Source organism: Erythrolamprus reginae, chromosome 12 (assembly GCF_031021105.1).
Source record: "Erythrolamprus reginae isolate rEryReg1 chromosome 12, rEryReg1.hap1, whole genome shotgun sequence".
NCBI lineage: Eukaryota > Metazoa > Chordata > Lepidosauria > Squamata > Dipsadidae > Erythrolamprus > Erythrolamprus reginae.
Genome location: NC_091961.1, coordinates 6864551 through 6880292, shown reverse-complemented (window position 1 = coordinate 6880292; position 15742 = coordinate 6864551). Strand labels below are relative to the sequence as shown.

Genomic DNA, 15742 nt, shown 5'->3' with positions numbered 1-15742 from the left:
CATGGCACCGGACCAGATTACCTCAGGGACCGGCTTCTGCTGCCCGAATCCCAGCGACCAGTTAGGTCCCACAAAGTGGATCTTCTCCGGGTCCCGTCAACTAAGCAATGTCGCCTGGCGGGACCCAGGGGAAGAGCCTTCTCTGTGGCGGCCCCGGCCCTCTGGAACCAACTCCCCCCAGAGATTAAAATAACCCCCACCCTCCTTGCCTTTTGTAAACAACTTAAAGCCCACCTCTGCCACCATAGAAACATAGAAGTCTGACGGCAGAAAAAGACCTCATGGTCCATCTAGTCTGCCCTTATACTATTTTCTGTATTTTATCTTAGGATGGATATATGTTTATCCCAGGCATGTTTAAATTCAGTTACTGTGGATTTATCTACCACATCTGCTGGAAGTTTGTTCCAAGGATCTACTACTCTTTCAGTAAAATAATATTTTCTCATGTTGCTTTTGATCTTTCCCCCAACTAACTTCAGATTGTGTCCCCTTGTTCTTGTGTTCACTTTCCTATTAAAAACACTTCCCTCCTGGACCTTATTTAACCCTTTAATATATTTAAATGTTTCGATCATGTCCACCCTTTTCCTTCTGTCCTCCAGACTATACAGATTGAGTTCATTAAGTCTTTCCTGATACGTTTTATGCTTAAGACCTTCCACCATTCTTGTAGCCCGTCTTTGGACCCGTTCAATTTTGTCAATATCTTTTTGTAGGTGAGGTCTCCAGAACTGAACACAGTATTCCAAATGTGGTCAGGCATGGGGGAATTGAGATCCTCTTTCCCCCTAGGCCTTTACAATTCTATGCATGGTATGTATGTTTGGTTTTTATATGAATGGATTTTTAATCATTTCTAATACCAAATTACTCTTGTACACTGTTTTATTGTCGCTGTTAGCCGCCCCGAGTCTCCGGAGAGGGGCGGCATACAAATCCAATCAATCAATCAATCAATCAATCAATCAATAAATTACCTTCATTGTGTATTATTGTGTATTTAAATAAATAAATACATAATAAAATAAAAACATAAAATAAAATAAAATAAAATAAAATAAACTGCTGCACCGATGCAATGTTCTTTCTTGGTGTAGAGAGAGAGAGAGAACTGTTCCAAATTGTGAAAACTTTATTAACTTGAGCCACCATTTCATCTTGGGCAAATTTTTCAGGAAGTGCTTAACGTTTGCTAGACTCAAGAACTCTGCCTTCTCGCCCCACCCTTCCTTGTACGTAGAGACATCCATCAAATGGTGTGATGCCAAGGCAAGGCAAGGTGCATGTTTGAGAAGCCTTGATTTTGATTTAACCTCAGTTAACTTGATGGCTGGTGGCTTTGGTGACTCATGCAGGAAATATCTCCTAGGACAACAAAGGGGGGAGAGGGGGGGTGGAGTGGCAGAGAAGTGCAGCTGGGTCTGAGTAGCACCAACATCTTGTGAGTTTGAGAGTAGAAGAGAAAAATTAGAAGGGCCTAAGTGGAATATTTTGGGGTTTATTATTTATTAGATTTGTATGCCGCCCCTCTCCGTAGAGTCGGGATGAAGAAGGCTTCCCCCTTGGGATAGTTTTGAAGGCGCTTTCATCCCCAAGAGGCAAGGATGTAATGATACCTGCCTTTTCTCACCTGTAGGAAGATTATTATTCCTATTATTATTATTATTATTATTATTATTATTATTATTATTATTATTATTATCGCAGTCCTAGGTGCTTGGGAAGCGCCCGACTGGTGATGAAATACGAAATCCAGCATAGTGATCTCGTTTGCTGTGTTGTACTGACATAATAATAATAATAATAATAATAATAATAATAATAATTGAAGTGATGCAAGTGAGAATCACTTGGGAAGCGCCCGACTGGTGATGAAATACGAAATCCAGCATAGTGATTTCTTTTGCTGTGTTGTATTGACATAATAATAATAATAATAATAATAATAATAATAATAATAATAATAATTGAAGTGATGCAAGTGAGAATCACTTGGGAAGCGCCCGACTGGTGATGAAATACGAAATCCAGCATAGTGATTTCGTTTGCTGTGTTGTATTGACATAATAATAATAATAATAATAATAATAATAATAATAATAATACAAAATCTAGCATATAAATCTCGTTTGCTGTGTATTACCTTTTTGTCTGAATAAAATAATAATAATAATAATTATAATAGTTTTTATTATTCTTATCATCATTATTATCAGCAACACAGCAAATGAGATCGCTATGCTGGATTTCGTATTTCATCACCAGGCGGGCGCTTCCCAAGCACGTAGGATTGTGTGATATAGTGGCGAATTATGTTTGCCGATCCCAGTAAGGTGGCCTCATCCCAATAAAGTGGCCACTTTACTGGGCCCCAGTAAAGTGGCCTCAATTGACAGATAGAGATATTGTCAATTCCGATGGTTTTCAAGTGTCCGCTGAGATCCTTTGGCACTGCGCCCAGCGTGCCAAGGACCACTGGGACCACTTTCACTGGCTTATGCCAGAGTCGTTGCAGCTCGATTTTTAGATCTTCATATTTCACTAATTTCTCTAGCTGCTTCTCCTCAATTCTGCTGTCTCCTGGGATTGCGATGTCGATGATCCATACTTTCTTTTTTCCCATGTTGTTGTTATTGTTACTGTTACTGTTATTATTATTGTTATTTTTATTGCTGTGCCAAAAGATCTCAGCTGGCGTTTGAAAACAATAAACATTGATGAAATCACGATCTGTCAGTTGTAAAAGGACACGCATCATAAGAAAATATACTGCTCAAAAAAAATAAAGGGACCACTCAAAAGAACCCATCCTAGATCTGAATGAATGAAATATTCTCATTGAATACTTTGTTCTGTACAAAGTTGAATGTGCACAACAGCTTGTGAAATTGATTGTCAATCAGTGTTGCTTCCTAAGTGGACAGTTTGAATTCACAGAAGTTTGATTTACTTGGAGTTCTATTGTGTTGTTTAAGTGTTCCCTTTATTTTTTTGAGCAGTGTACATCACACAGTCCTAGACGCCTGGGAACAGTTCAATTTGTGATATTGTGATACAAGATCCAGCATATAAATTTCATTTGCTGTGTATTACTGTTTTTTGTGAATAAAATAACATCAACATCTTCTTAAAAACTTCCAGTGATGGAGCATTCACAACTTCTGGAGGCAAGCTGTTCCACTGATTATCTGTTCTGACTTTCAGGAATTTTCTCCTTAGTTCTAAGTTGCTTCTCTCCTTGATTAGTTTCCATCAATTGCTTCTTGTTCTACCCTCAGGAGCTTTGGAGAATAGGTTGATTCCCTCTTCTTAGTGGTAACCCCTGAGTTATTGAAACACTGCTATCATGTCTAATAAGTCTTCAGGGCATGCCTATGAACTGGAAACCAGCATGTGGCTTCCCCTTTGTTTAGGGTTATTGCTGTTTAAATGTAGATTCTATGTACATTGAAAGGTAGAAGTGTAGCTCAACAGGTGACCTTGAGATAACCATTATTTATCAGCCCGGCTGCTTTTTCTGGGCTAGTTATCAGCAGGATAAGAAAGCAGACGTCTCTCTCTCTTCTCCCGTGCCCTGTAATCTGTCTCAGAGAAAAGGCACAAAATGTACCTAAGCAATAAATAATGCCAAAAGTTGGGTCTGAATGCAAGCATTTGGACTGCAGCTTCCAAACACCATGTAAAAAAAGTCCCTCCCAAGTTATTTATTTTAAAATTGATGTATGGATGATTTCCACAGACCCACAAGAGCATTGGAGCAGATGAAACAAGGAATTTAAAAGATCTTGGTGGCTTAAACCCCTGTTTTTTCCTCTTCCTCCTGATTGTTTATAATTAATTCCAAAGCCTTATTGCAAAAGTTTTGATACACCAATTTTATGTGGACCCTTAGTCCATTTATAATTTTCTAACATCAAAGTCTGCAACTTGTGACTTGAGTAGTATTAAAGCAATCTTAAAAATCCAGAGCCATCTACCACAAAGGATACAGAATGTATTCCATCTTGCAGCCAGTGATACGTGCTTGTTGGTAGGAAACAGTTATTCTTGGAAAATCCCTAAATGTGTGTTATGGCCTACATCTGTTTTTTTTTCTAGTAGAGAACTGGTCCTTTTGGAACAGGTTGCTTTTTTTAAAAAATGCCATGGCTATTAGTATTAAACATCACAATAGTTTGTAATATTCCTTAAGCAAAGTTAACATCATTTTTTATTGCTTCCCATTGAGAACCTCTGGAGCAAACCTAAACATACCCTTTTCATGCTGGGATTATGAAGGCATTATTGCAAATTATTATTATTATTATTATTATTATTATTATTATTATTATTATTATTATTATTATTTATTGGATTTGTATGCCGCCCCTCTCCGCAGACTCGGGGCGGCTAACAACAGTGGTAAAACAACATGAACAATCCAATTAATAAAAACAACTAAAAAACCCTCATTATAAAAAACCAAACATACACACAAACAAACACACCATGCATAACTTGTAGTAGCCTAGGGGGAAAGGATAACTTAACTCCCCCATGCCTGGCGACAAAGGTGGGTCTTAAGTAATTTGCGAAAGACAAGGAGGGTGGGGGCCATTCTAATCTCTGGGGGGGAGTTGGTTCCAGAGGGCTGGGGCCGCCACAGAGAAGGCTCTTCCCCTTGGGCCCGCCAAACAACATTGTTTGGTCGACGGGACCCGGAGAAGGCCAACTGGGATTCGTGCGGTAGAAGGCGGTTCCGGATGTATTCTGGCCCAATGCCATGTAGGGCTTTAAAGGTCATTACCAACATTTTGAATTGTGGTTAGAGTAAGGATAGGAGCCGCTTGGGTTAACTGATAATACTCAGGAATTTCCTTGGCATATTTTGCCTGTTTCGTCCTGTTGTTAAAGCATCTGTTTCTCTGCGTGAATTAAGAGAGGGAGAATCCCTTGAATACCATCGGCCTCAGCTTTCCTCTTCCTAACAATGATGAAGCAAAAATGATAATTTAACACACTCAGGAATTTTCTTTGCATATTTTACCTGTTTCGTCCTGTTGTTAAAGTATCTGTTTCCCTGCGTGAATCAGGAGAGAGAGAATCCCCTGTATATAAGCTTCCCTCCTCCTAACAGTGATGAAGCTAAAATGAGACTGACTACAGAAGAACAAAAAGAAATAGGAGCTTGCTTAAAACTTTTCCGAACAAGCAAAAAACCATAGCAATAATTATAAAACTGGTGCGATTAAAGCACGGCCTACTTTACAAACAGCAAATCAACATTAACTACATTTAGAGAAATAAAATTACATTGATTTAATTGAAATTGGTTTATTAGCCATAATCACCCTGCTTTATCCTAAGGCCACTATAATAATAATAGAAACAGAGAAACATAGAAGACTGACGGCAGAAAAAGACCTCATTGTCCATCTAGTCTGCCCTTTCCTGTATTTTATCTTACAATTGATATACTGTACGTATGTTTATCCCAGGCATGTTTAAATTCAGTTACTTGGATTTACCAACCACGTCTGCTGGAAGTTTGTTCCAAGGATCTACTACTCTTTCAGTAAAATAATATTTTCTCACGTTGCTTTTGATCTTTCCCCTAACTAACCTCAGATTTTGACCCCTTGTTCTTGTGTTCATTTTCTTATTAAAAACACTTCCCTCCTGAACCTTATTTAACCCTTTAACATATTGAAATGTTTCGGTCATGTCCCCCCTTTTCCTTCTGTCCTCCAGACTATACAGATTGAGTTCATTAAGTCTTTCCTGATACGTTTTAGGTAATAATAATAATAATAATAATAATAATAATAATAATAATAATAATTTATTAGATTTGCATGCCGCCCCTCTCCGAAAACTAATTAATTTTCAGGAACTCTATCACTACAGGGACAAAAATCTTGTTCATATGGGATGCCCCCAAATTTCCTCTCAAGCAGGTGTTGGGATGTCTTTAAATCTCAGCAGGGTTAAAGACTAAAAAGATTCAAAATATTATGAAATATGGAAAGAAATTTACAAATGGCTTGAAAAAAGGGAGAGAAAAGGAAGCTGTATAAAAGACTTGTGAATAAGTTTAGAAGGGTTTAAAAATATTAGATTTATTGAAGAATTTTGTAACAATTTTTTAAAAAGTATATTTTTATCGGTTTTGCACATTGAAATTAACATAAAACAAACATAAAACGGTGCACAGTGCATGTGCCCATCACCCGACTGACAATCCCACCACCCCCACCAATTGTGGGGGGTTCAAATATTTACTAATTTATATTCTTTTATTTCCTTAGCTCTACTTTGCATTTGTTTATTATTGAAAGAGTGATTGGAGTTTATTTTTCACATTTTCATCACAAATTCTACTCAGCATATAATCTTTCACCTTATTCCACCGTACCACCAGCTTCTCCAATTTATTTTCGTCAAAATTGTTTAATCTTATTTCCATGATTTCAAAATGAATGTGATCCACCATGCACCAGTACCAATTCTGTAATGTCCATTTTTTAGACTCTTTCCAACCCAATACCACTACCGCTTGAGCGCTTTCCAATGCTGCAGTTTTTATTTCTTTAAAATCTCTTAGTTCTCTTTGTTTAACTAATATCGCTCTTTCTTTTGTAATTATCCACTTAATATTTAACATTTTATTTATTTCATTTTTTGTAACAATTGACTATATTTATTATTTATTTATTTAATTGGATTTGTATGCCACCCCTCTCCAAGGACTCGGGGCAGCTCACAGCATATATAAAAACAGAACCATAATGTAAATCCAATTAATACTACAATTTAAAAACAATTAAAAGAAAAACTTATCGACCAAACATTTAACAATCATACTTAAAAGCATTCAGTGGTCGTCTGGTGGCAAAGATGTGTTTTTAAGCTCTTTCGGAAGGCAAGGAGGGTGGGGACAGTGCGGATCTCTGGGGGGAGCTGATTCCAGAAGGTCGGGGCTCCCACAGAGAAGGCTCTTCCCCTAGGTCCCGCCAGCCAACATTGTTTGATCTACGCGACCCTAAGGAGGCCAACTCTGTATGTATGCGAGACGATAGGGAAAGAGGATCAAAGAAAATTGGTTATACTTATAGAAACTGAAAACTAAGCTGTCAACGAGACAGCAGAGGTGGGGTTATGTAAAGTCTGTTTTTATTATGTCTATGGTTTTCTCTTTCACTTTTCTTTCTGCTTTGATGGTGAATGTATAGATGTAATGATTGAGAAAATGTCCTTTTAAATGTATACTGTATATCTGAAATAAAAATTATTTTTTAAAAAAATCTCAGCAGGGTTAACGTTGTCCTGAGTTTTGAGAACTTTGTGCAGCTTAGATATCTGGTTGGCTTGGGAGAAAAAAAGCCAGTGCCTGCCAAATAGCATTCCGGTATGTTTGGATATAGTTGGCAAAAATTGTAAATAATTAACTAAGAAGTACAGTGGTGCTCATCATTAATTTGGTTCCACGAGGTATGATAAGTACTAAACCAGTTTTACCCCTAAAAGGAATAGTGCAGTGAGTCACAAGGCAGCTGATATCTACGAGTTGTAACTTGTGCATTGCGTATCAAACAAATGACGAGTACCGGGACAAAATGTTCATGTCGAAATAAGTTGAGTACCTAATTCAAAGCAGTTGAGTACCAAGGTACCGCTGGAAAATAATTTTATTTTTATTTATTTATTCATTTATTTGTTTGTTTATTTGTTTTGTCAAGTACTTATTGGTGGTATGCAAAGATATAACAATGTTTATATACATGATACTAGTAAAAGATAAATATTACCTCTTACTGATCTCTTAGCAATCAGGAGAGATCAACAGTGGGTGGTCTAAGGGTAAAGTTTTGGGGGTTAGATGATGACACTATAGAGTCAGGTAGTAAGTTCCATGTATCAACTACTCGGTTACTAAAGCTGTATTTCCTGCAGAGTTTAGAGCAATTTATTTTAAGTATGTATCTGTTATGTGCTCCAGTGTTGTTGTGATTGAAACTGAAGTAGTCTTTGACTACTTCAGCAGATGAAGGTAGTAAGTTCCATGCATCAACTACTCGGTTACTAAAGATGTATTTCCTGCAGAGTTTAGAGCAATTTATTTTAAGTATGTATCTGTTATGTGCTCGAGTGTGGTTGTGATTGAAACTGAAGTAGTCCTTGACTACTTCAGCAGATGAAGGTAGTAAGTTCCATGCATCAACTACTTGGTTACTAAAGCTGTAATTCCTGCAGTCGAGTTTAGAGCGATTTATTTTAAGTATGTATCTGTTATGTGCTCGAGTGTTGTTGTGGTTGAAGCTGAAGTAGTCTTCTACAGGAAGGGCATGTAGCAGATGATTTTATGGGCTATGCTTAGGTCGTGTTTAAAGCAATGTAGTTCTAAGCTTTCTAAACCTAGGATTGTAAATCTAGTTGCATTGGGTATTCTATTGCGAGTAGAGGCGTGGAGGGCTCTTCTAGTAAAATATCTCTGCACATTTACTAGAGTGTTTATGTCCGAAATGTGGTGTGGGTTCTGGAACCAACTCCCCCCCCCCGGAGATTAGAACTGCCCCCACCCTCCCTGTCTTTCCTAAACTACTCAAGACTCATTTATACCACCAGGCATGGGGGAGTTGAGATAGCTCTTCCCCCTAGGCCATTACAAGTTATGCATGGTACGTTTGTGTGTATGTTTGGTTTTATAATAGGGGTGTTTAGTTGTTTTTTATTATTGGATTGTACATGTTGTGTTTATTATTGTTGTTAGCCGCCCCGAGTCTGTGGAGAGGGGCGGCATACAAATCCAATAAATTATTATTATTATTATTATTAATTGTAATGCTTGTTTTTTTTAAAAAAAAATGTTTACTTCTTTTGGTATTGAGTCATTTTGTTGTTATAGCATTGAAGTCACGTAGATAAGATGGGTGGATTGATTGATTGATTGATTATTGGGAATGAATGAATGAATGAATGAATGAATGAATGAATGAATGAATGAATGAATGAATGAATTGGCTTTACCTTTGGGTGATGATGCAAATAGTTCAGAGACCTTCTGATGTCAAGAGGTTTTCATGCTGAGCTCTCATGGGGTTTGTATGTGTGGAGATCCATACAGGTTGTAAATAGAGTAGAAGTGGGTGTGGACAATCCTTTTGTCCCTTCCTGATTTTCTCTCCTCCCACCTTTTCCTTCTCTCCTTCTTCTCCTGTTCTACTGCTGCTGGAGTCAGGCAGAGCGTGGGTTGGATTCTGTGCTTTTCACAAGTTAACGCCTGGCATTCCATTGCCCCTTCCTCTGTTTTCCTAAGCCCCCCCCCCATTGTACAGGGCATTTGCAAACAAAAGCTGTGTTGACCTACAGCTTATCAGTGTTAGGCCAATAAAGAGAACCTAAATGGGTGGCAGAGACTCCTACTAACCACATGAACTCAATCATGCAGTTTTTTGGCAGCTCTTTAGTTAAGGGCTTGGGGCTTAGCAGTACGAGACTAGACTTTCAATCCTGGGCCTAGAAAACCTAGAACTAAGATGCCTTAAACAAGATCTAAGTATTGCCTAGGTATGTGCTGCAACGTCCTGCCTGTCGGCGACTACTTCAGCTTCAACCACAACAACACAAGAGCACACAACAGATTTAAACTTAATATTAACCGCTCCAAATTTGAATGTAAAAAATATGACTTCAGTAACCGAGTTGTCGAAGCGTGGAACTCATTACCGGACTCCATAGTGTCATCCCCAAACCCCCAACACTTTACCCTTAGATTATCTACGGTTGACCTATCCAGATTCCTAAGAGGTCAGTAAGGGGTGAGTACAAGTGCACTAGAGTGCCTTCCGTCCCCTGTCCTATTGCTCTCCTATATCTCCTATACCTTTCTTCTATTCCTATATCTCTTCTTCTATTCTTTCATTGATATATTTTACTATGAGTATATCCTCTATAACCTTCATCATGTATTTTACTATGTGTATATATATATATACCCACTAAAACCCTCATTGTGTATTGGACAAAATCAATCAATCAATAAATAAAATAAAAAGTATTCCAGTACAGTGGTACCTCTACCTACAAACGCCTTTACTTATGAACTTTTCTAGATAAGAACCGGGTGTTCAAGATTTTTTTTGCCTCTTCTCACGAACCAATTTCCACTTACAAACCCGAGCCTCCGAAACTGTAACTGGAAAAAGCAGTGAGAAGCCTCCGTGGGGCCTCTCTAGGAATCTCCTGGAGGAAACAGGGCCGGAAAAGGTGGGGAGAAGCCTCCATGGGGCCTCTCTAGGAATCTCCTGGGAGGAAATAGGGCCTCCACCCTCCCTGTGGTTTCCCCAATTGCACGCATTATTTGCTTTTACATTGATTCCTATGGGAAAAATTGCTTCGTCTTACAAACTTTTCTACTTAAGAACCTGGTCAACTCCACATAGCTCCATGTTGCTAAAATAAGACAACAATGTCAGGGGAAAACCAGATTATATGGCGTCCAGGAGGAAACCACACGTAGCAAATAAAATGTCCCAGGGTGGCTCGACAATTACTGTAATCCCAGATCTGGGAAGATAGCCAAGTTATTACCCGTCTTTTCAACTATCAGGGTGGAAGTCAAACGGATCCATTGCAGAGGGCAGAGATTGCAAACACAGAAAGCAGGATTCCTGTGTCCGAATAGGTGACATTGATTAATTATTATTTAATCTTACAATAGTTGCCTTCAAAAGCCAAGCAAGCTGAGTAGTTTGATCATTTCAAAGTCTGCTCAGGGGCAATATCATAACAATATAATCTATGCACTGTATTGTGATAAGATGAAGCCTTTGTAGTTTAAAAACTATAATAATAATAATAATAATAATAATAATAATAATAATAATAATAATAAATTAATTAGATTTGTATGCTGCCCCTCTCCGTAGACTCGAGGCAGCTCACAACAGTGATAAAAACAATACATGGTAACAAATCTAATAATTAAAATCTAAAATAACAGTTCTACATTACAAAGTCTAAAAAACCCCCAACCCAATAGATAAAATACATACACACAGTCATATCATGCACAAAATTACATAGGCAAGGGGGGGATGTCTCAGTTCCCCCAAGCCTGATGACAGAGGTGGGTTTTAAGGAGTTTGCGAAAGGCAAGGAGGGTGGGGGCAGTCCTAATCTCGGGGAGGAGTTGATTCCAGAGGGTCGGAGCCGTCACAGAGAAGGCTCTTCCCCTGGGTCCCGCCAGACGACATTGTTTAGTCGACGGGACCCGGAGAAGATGCACTCTGTGGGACCTAGCTGGCCGCTGGGATTCGTGTGGCAGAAGGCGGTCTCGCAGATATCCTGGTCCGGGGCCATGAAGGGCTTTATAAGTCATAACCAACACTTTGAATTGTGGCCAGAAACTGATCGGCAACCAATGCAGACTACGGAGTGTTGGTGTAACATGGGCATACCTGGGGAAGCCCATGACTGCTCTCGCAGCTGCATCCTGCACGATCTGGAGTTTCCGAACACTTTTCAAAGGTAGCCCCATGTAGAGAGTGTTACAGTAGTCGAACCTCGAGGTGATGAGGGCATGAGTGACTGTGAGCAGTGACTCCCGGTCCAAATAGGGCCACAACTGGTGCACCAGGCGAACCTGGGCAAACGCCCCCCTCGCCACAGCTGAAAGATAATAATAACGCCAGAGTTGGAAGGGACCTTGGAAGTCTTCTAGTCCAACCCTCTGCTTTGGAAGGAGACCCTACAAGACTTCAGACAGATGGTTATCCAACATCTTCTTCAAAACATCCATGTTGGAGTATTCACAACTTCTGGAGGCAAGCTGTTCCACTGATTAATTGTTCTAACTGCCAGGAAATTTTTCCTTATTCTAAGTTGCTTCTCTCCTTGTTTAATTTCCACCCATTGCTTTTTGTTCAGGTGGTTTGGAAAATAGTTTGACTCCCTCTTCTTTGTGGCAACCTCTGAGATATTGCAAGACTGCTATCATATCTCCCCTGGTCCTTCTTTTCATTAAACTACACATATCCAGTTCCACCAACGTTCATATCTTTTAGCCTCCAGTCCAACTAATCATCCTTGTTGCTCTTCCCTGCACTCTTTCTAGTCTCAACATCTTTTTTTTACATAAAAGAAAATATACATTTGTCAAGAATCATCAGGTACAGCATTAATGATTGCCATAGGGGCCAAATAAGCAAAGTGGACGCAATCAATATTAATTAAAAATCTGAAGGATACGAGCAACAAGTTACAGCCATATAAGTGGGAGGAAAAGGGTGATAGGAACGATGAGAAAAAAATAGTAGTAATAGTAGTGCAGACATAATTAATAGTTTGACAGTGTTGAGGGAATTATTGTTTAGCAGAGTGAGGGCGTTCGGGAAAAAAACTGTTCTTGTGTCTAGTTGTCTTGGTGTGCAGTGCTCTGTAGCGACGTTTTGAAGGTAGGAGTTGAAACAGTTTGTGTCCAGGATGCGAGGGGTCAGTGAAACTTTGTTGTCGCCTGTGCAGCCGCGCAGCTTAGAGGGAACAGTGTCCACCACCTCAGCTCTGCGCCACCGCTTGGCACCTGACTCCTTTAAAAAAAAAAAGTTTTTAATATACAAAGATTAAAAAGCATATATATAAGATCGTACATATGATATCATTTTACAGTATAATTATTATTTGTTGAAATATTGTACTTACATTCTAAAATATAATCTACAGAACTGCCCCCTCCCTCCCAATTGAACTGCTAGTCACACAGTTCTTCCTTTTTAATTTCATTATACAGCCTATGACATCAGCGGTTACCAAATGTCTGTTCTATAATTCAATTGATCTAAGGTCAGATTAGTTTGATCTTAATTTTATATATTGGATTGATTCTGGGAACATCCGATTTATTTACCACTATTATCTCTTCTTATATCGACCCAATCGTAAAATTTCTTCCAAATTTCATAATATTTTGATTCTTCTTCATCCTTAAGTTTTTGGGTTAATTTATCCATTTCTGCACAGTCATAGATTTTTTTAATCATTTCTCTTTCTGATGGTGTTTCCTCTTTTTTCCAGTTTTGAGCTATCGTGATTCTGGTTGCTGTGATAATATGTTGTATTAAATCAGGGGTCCCCAAACTTTTTACAAAGGGGGCCAGTTCACTGTCCCTCGGACTGTTGGAGGGCCGGACTATTAAAAAAAACTATGCACAAATCCCTATGCACACTGCACATACCTTGTTTTAAAATAAAAAACAAAATGGGAATGTGCTATTTAGAGGGGGGAGAAGGTCTGAAATTCATATATGAAATTCATAATAGTTAATAAGTTAGAAATATAATTGGTGTTGCACTTTTTGAAGGAACATTAAGGAGGAAATTTAATTTAAAAAATGAATGTAACTGGATGACAAAATTAGAAAAAAAACTTTTGCAACTTTTTTGATGATTGATATTAGTTACTAACAAAATACTGCATTTTATTCATGGAAAATTAGATGGTACACTGTGTTGTTTGAATGTATGTTGAGAGAAAAATTTAAAAAAATTATCCCCCCCAAAACAGTCCTTCCTTCCTCTGTCCCTCCATTCATTTCATTCTTCCTTCCTTCCTTCCTTCCTTCCTTCCTTCCTTCCTTCCTCCCTCCATTTCTCTTTCCTTCCTTCCCTCCTTCATTCCTCTCTTCTCCTTCCCTCCCTCTCTTCCCCTTTTCTTTCTTTCTCTTTCTTTTTTCCTTGTGCTCTTGTCACTCACCGGCGGGCCGGATAAATGGCCTCAGTGGGCTGCATGTGGCCCACGGGCCGTAGTTTGGGGACCGCTGTATTAAATAATAATAGTCCTTTTTAAGTTTCTGATTTATTATGCCTAGAAGAAAAGTTTCTGGTTTTAGTGTCACTCTAATTGTAGTCATTTCAAAAATCCACATTTTAACCTTTTTCCATATTTCTTTTATTTTGGGGCATGTCCACCATAGGTGACAAAACGTTCCGTTTTTATTTCTGCACCTCCAACAGTTTGGTTTCAAATTTGGATTCATTTTTGCTATTCTGGCTGGTCTGGTGCCATCCCTTGGCATCTGACTCCTATTTATGATGGTTGCAATGTCCAGCGATAACACAGATCCCATTTTATGACCTTCCGGCAAGCAAAGCCAATGGGGGATCCAGGTTCACTTAAGATGCATGTTACTTAACTGAAGAACTGCAGTGATTAATTTAACAACTTGTGGCCAGAAAGGTCATTAAATGGGGCAAGATTCCCCGAGCAAATGTCTCGCTTAGCAAAGAGAATTTTGGGTTCCATTGTGGTCGTAACTTGAGGATCATCTGTCTCTCATTCATTAACGATAATTTATTTATTTATTTGATTTGTATGCCGCCCCTCTCCGAAGACTCGGGGCGGCTAACAACAATAAAGACAATGTAAACAAATCTAATATTAAAAATAATCTAAAAAAACGCCCCAATTTAAGAGACCAATCATACAAACAAGCATACCATGTATAAATTCTATAAGCCTAGGGGGAAGGGAGAAAAAAATTCAATTCCCCCATGCCTGACGACAGAGGTGGGTTTTAAGGAGCTTGCAAAAGGCAAGGAGGATGGGGGCAACTCTGATATCTGGGGAGAGCTGGTTCCAGCGGGTCGGGGCCGCCACAGAGAAGGCTCTTCTCCTGGGTCCCGCCAAATGATATTGTTTAGTCGACAGGACCCGGAGAAAGCCAACTCTGTGGGACCTAACCGGTCGCTGGGATTCGTGCGGCAGAAGGCGGTCTGCAATGTGTGAAACTGGCATCCTTGTTTTGAACTGCTTTGACATTGGTTTCTAATTGATTCCAGCAGTGATTTCAAACCACTTGAGATTCTCCTTATGATGTGGAGTAGTCAGTGTTAAAATGCCCGGAGGAATTGCTCTTTGCATATTTGTCAGCACAGGAACCTCCTTATCAGCTAACCATAATTACCTTGGAAAGAAAGATAAGCTCGGTCATCCGACCTTGTATGGGAGACCACAAGAGACCGCAGATCTGTAAGCTAACTGGGAAGTTGAAAGAAACATTTTGCAAGAAGATACAGTATTGGAAATGGGCTTCCATATTCGTGCCAAGAAAATGCATGGATCTAACTGCAGTCAGCAGGAAATTGAGCTTAATCTCACAGCGTTTCTCAAATAGTGGGGTGCCCCCCCTTGGGGGGACACAGAGGGATGCTGGAGGGTGGCGTGTGACCCTGGGAAATATGTTTTTTTTTGCCTCAGGGATTGGAGGTGTGTTTGCACCAGAGGAGTCCAGAAATACTTCACAAGAAGAGTCCTTCCTCCTCCTCATGTAACAAATTACCCTACTCCTCCAGACTTCAAAGACCGTGTTTAAGGGGTGACTTGATCGAAGTGTATAAAATCATGCATGGGATAGGAAAGGTGGATAGAGGAAAAAATGTCTTTTCTCTATCACACAATTCTAGGACGAGGGGGCACTCCCTAAAGCTCATAGGGAAGAAAGGGAGGACAAATAAAGGGAAATATTTCTTCACCCAAAGGGTCTTTGGTTTATGGAATTCACTTCCAGAAGAGGTCCTGACAGCTGACAGCTCTGATAGCTTCAAGGCAGGATTAGGCAGATTCATCGATGCCAAGTTATTGAAAGGGATGTCCAAGTGCCGCCTCTATGTTGGTTGAGGCAGGCAGGGTTCCCTTGGGTACCATTTGTTGGGGGTCAAGGGAAAGGGAGGGTTTTGCCTTCTCTTTCTGCTCAAGATATCCGGG

The 15742-nt window shown here is 39.4% G+C and overlaps 1 protein-coding gene across 2 annotated transcripts in view; it reads left to right on the top strand.

Annotated features, from left to right (window-relative positions):
• Positions 1-15742, top strand: part of LOC139174961 (tumor necrosis factor receptor superfamily member 10A-like) — a 63781-nt gene that overhangs the window by 25112 nt on the left and 22927 nt on the right. The gene's annotated exons all lie outside the window — the stretch shown is intronic.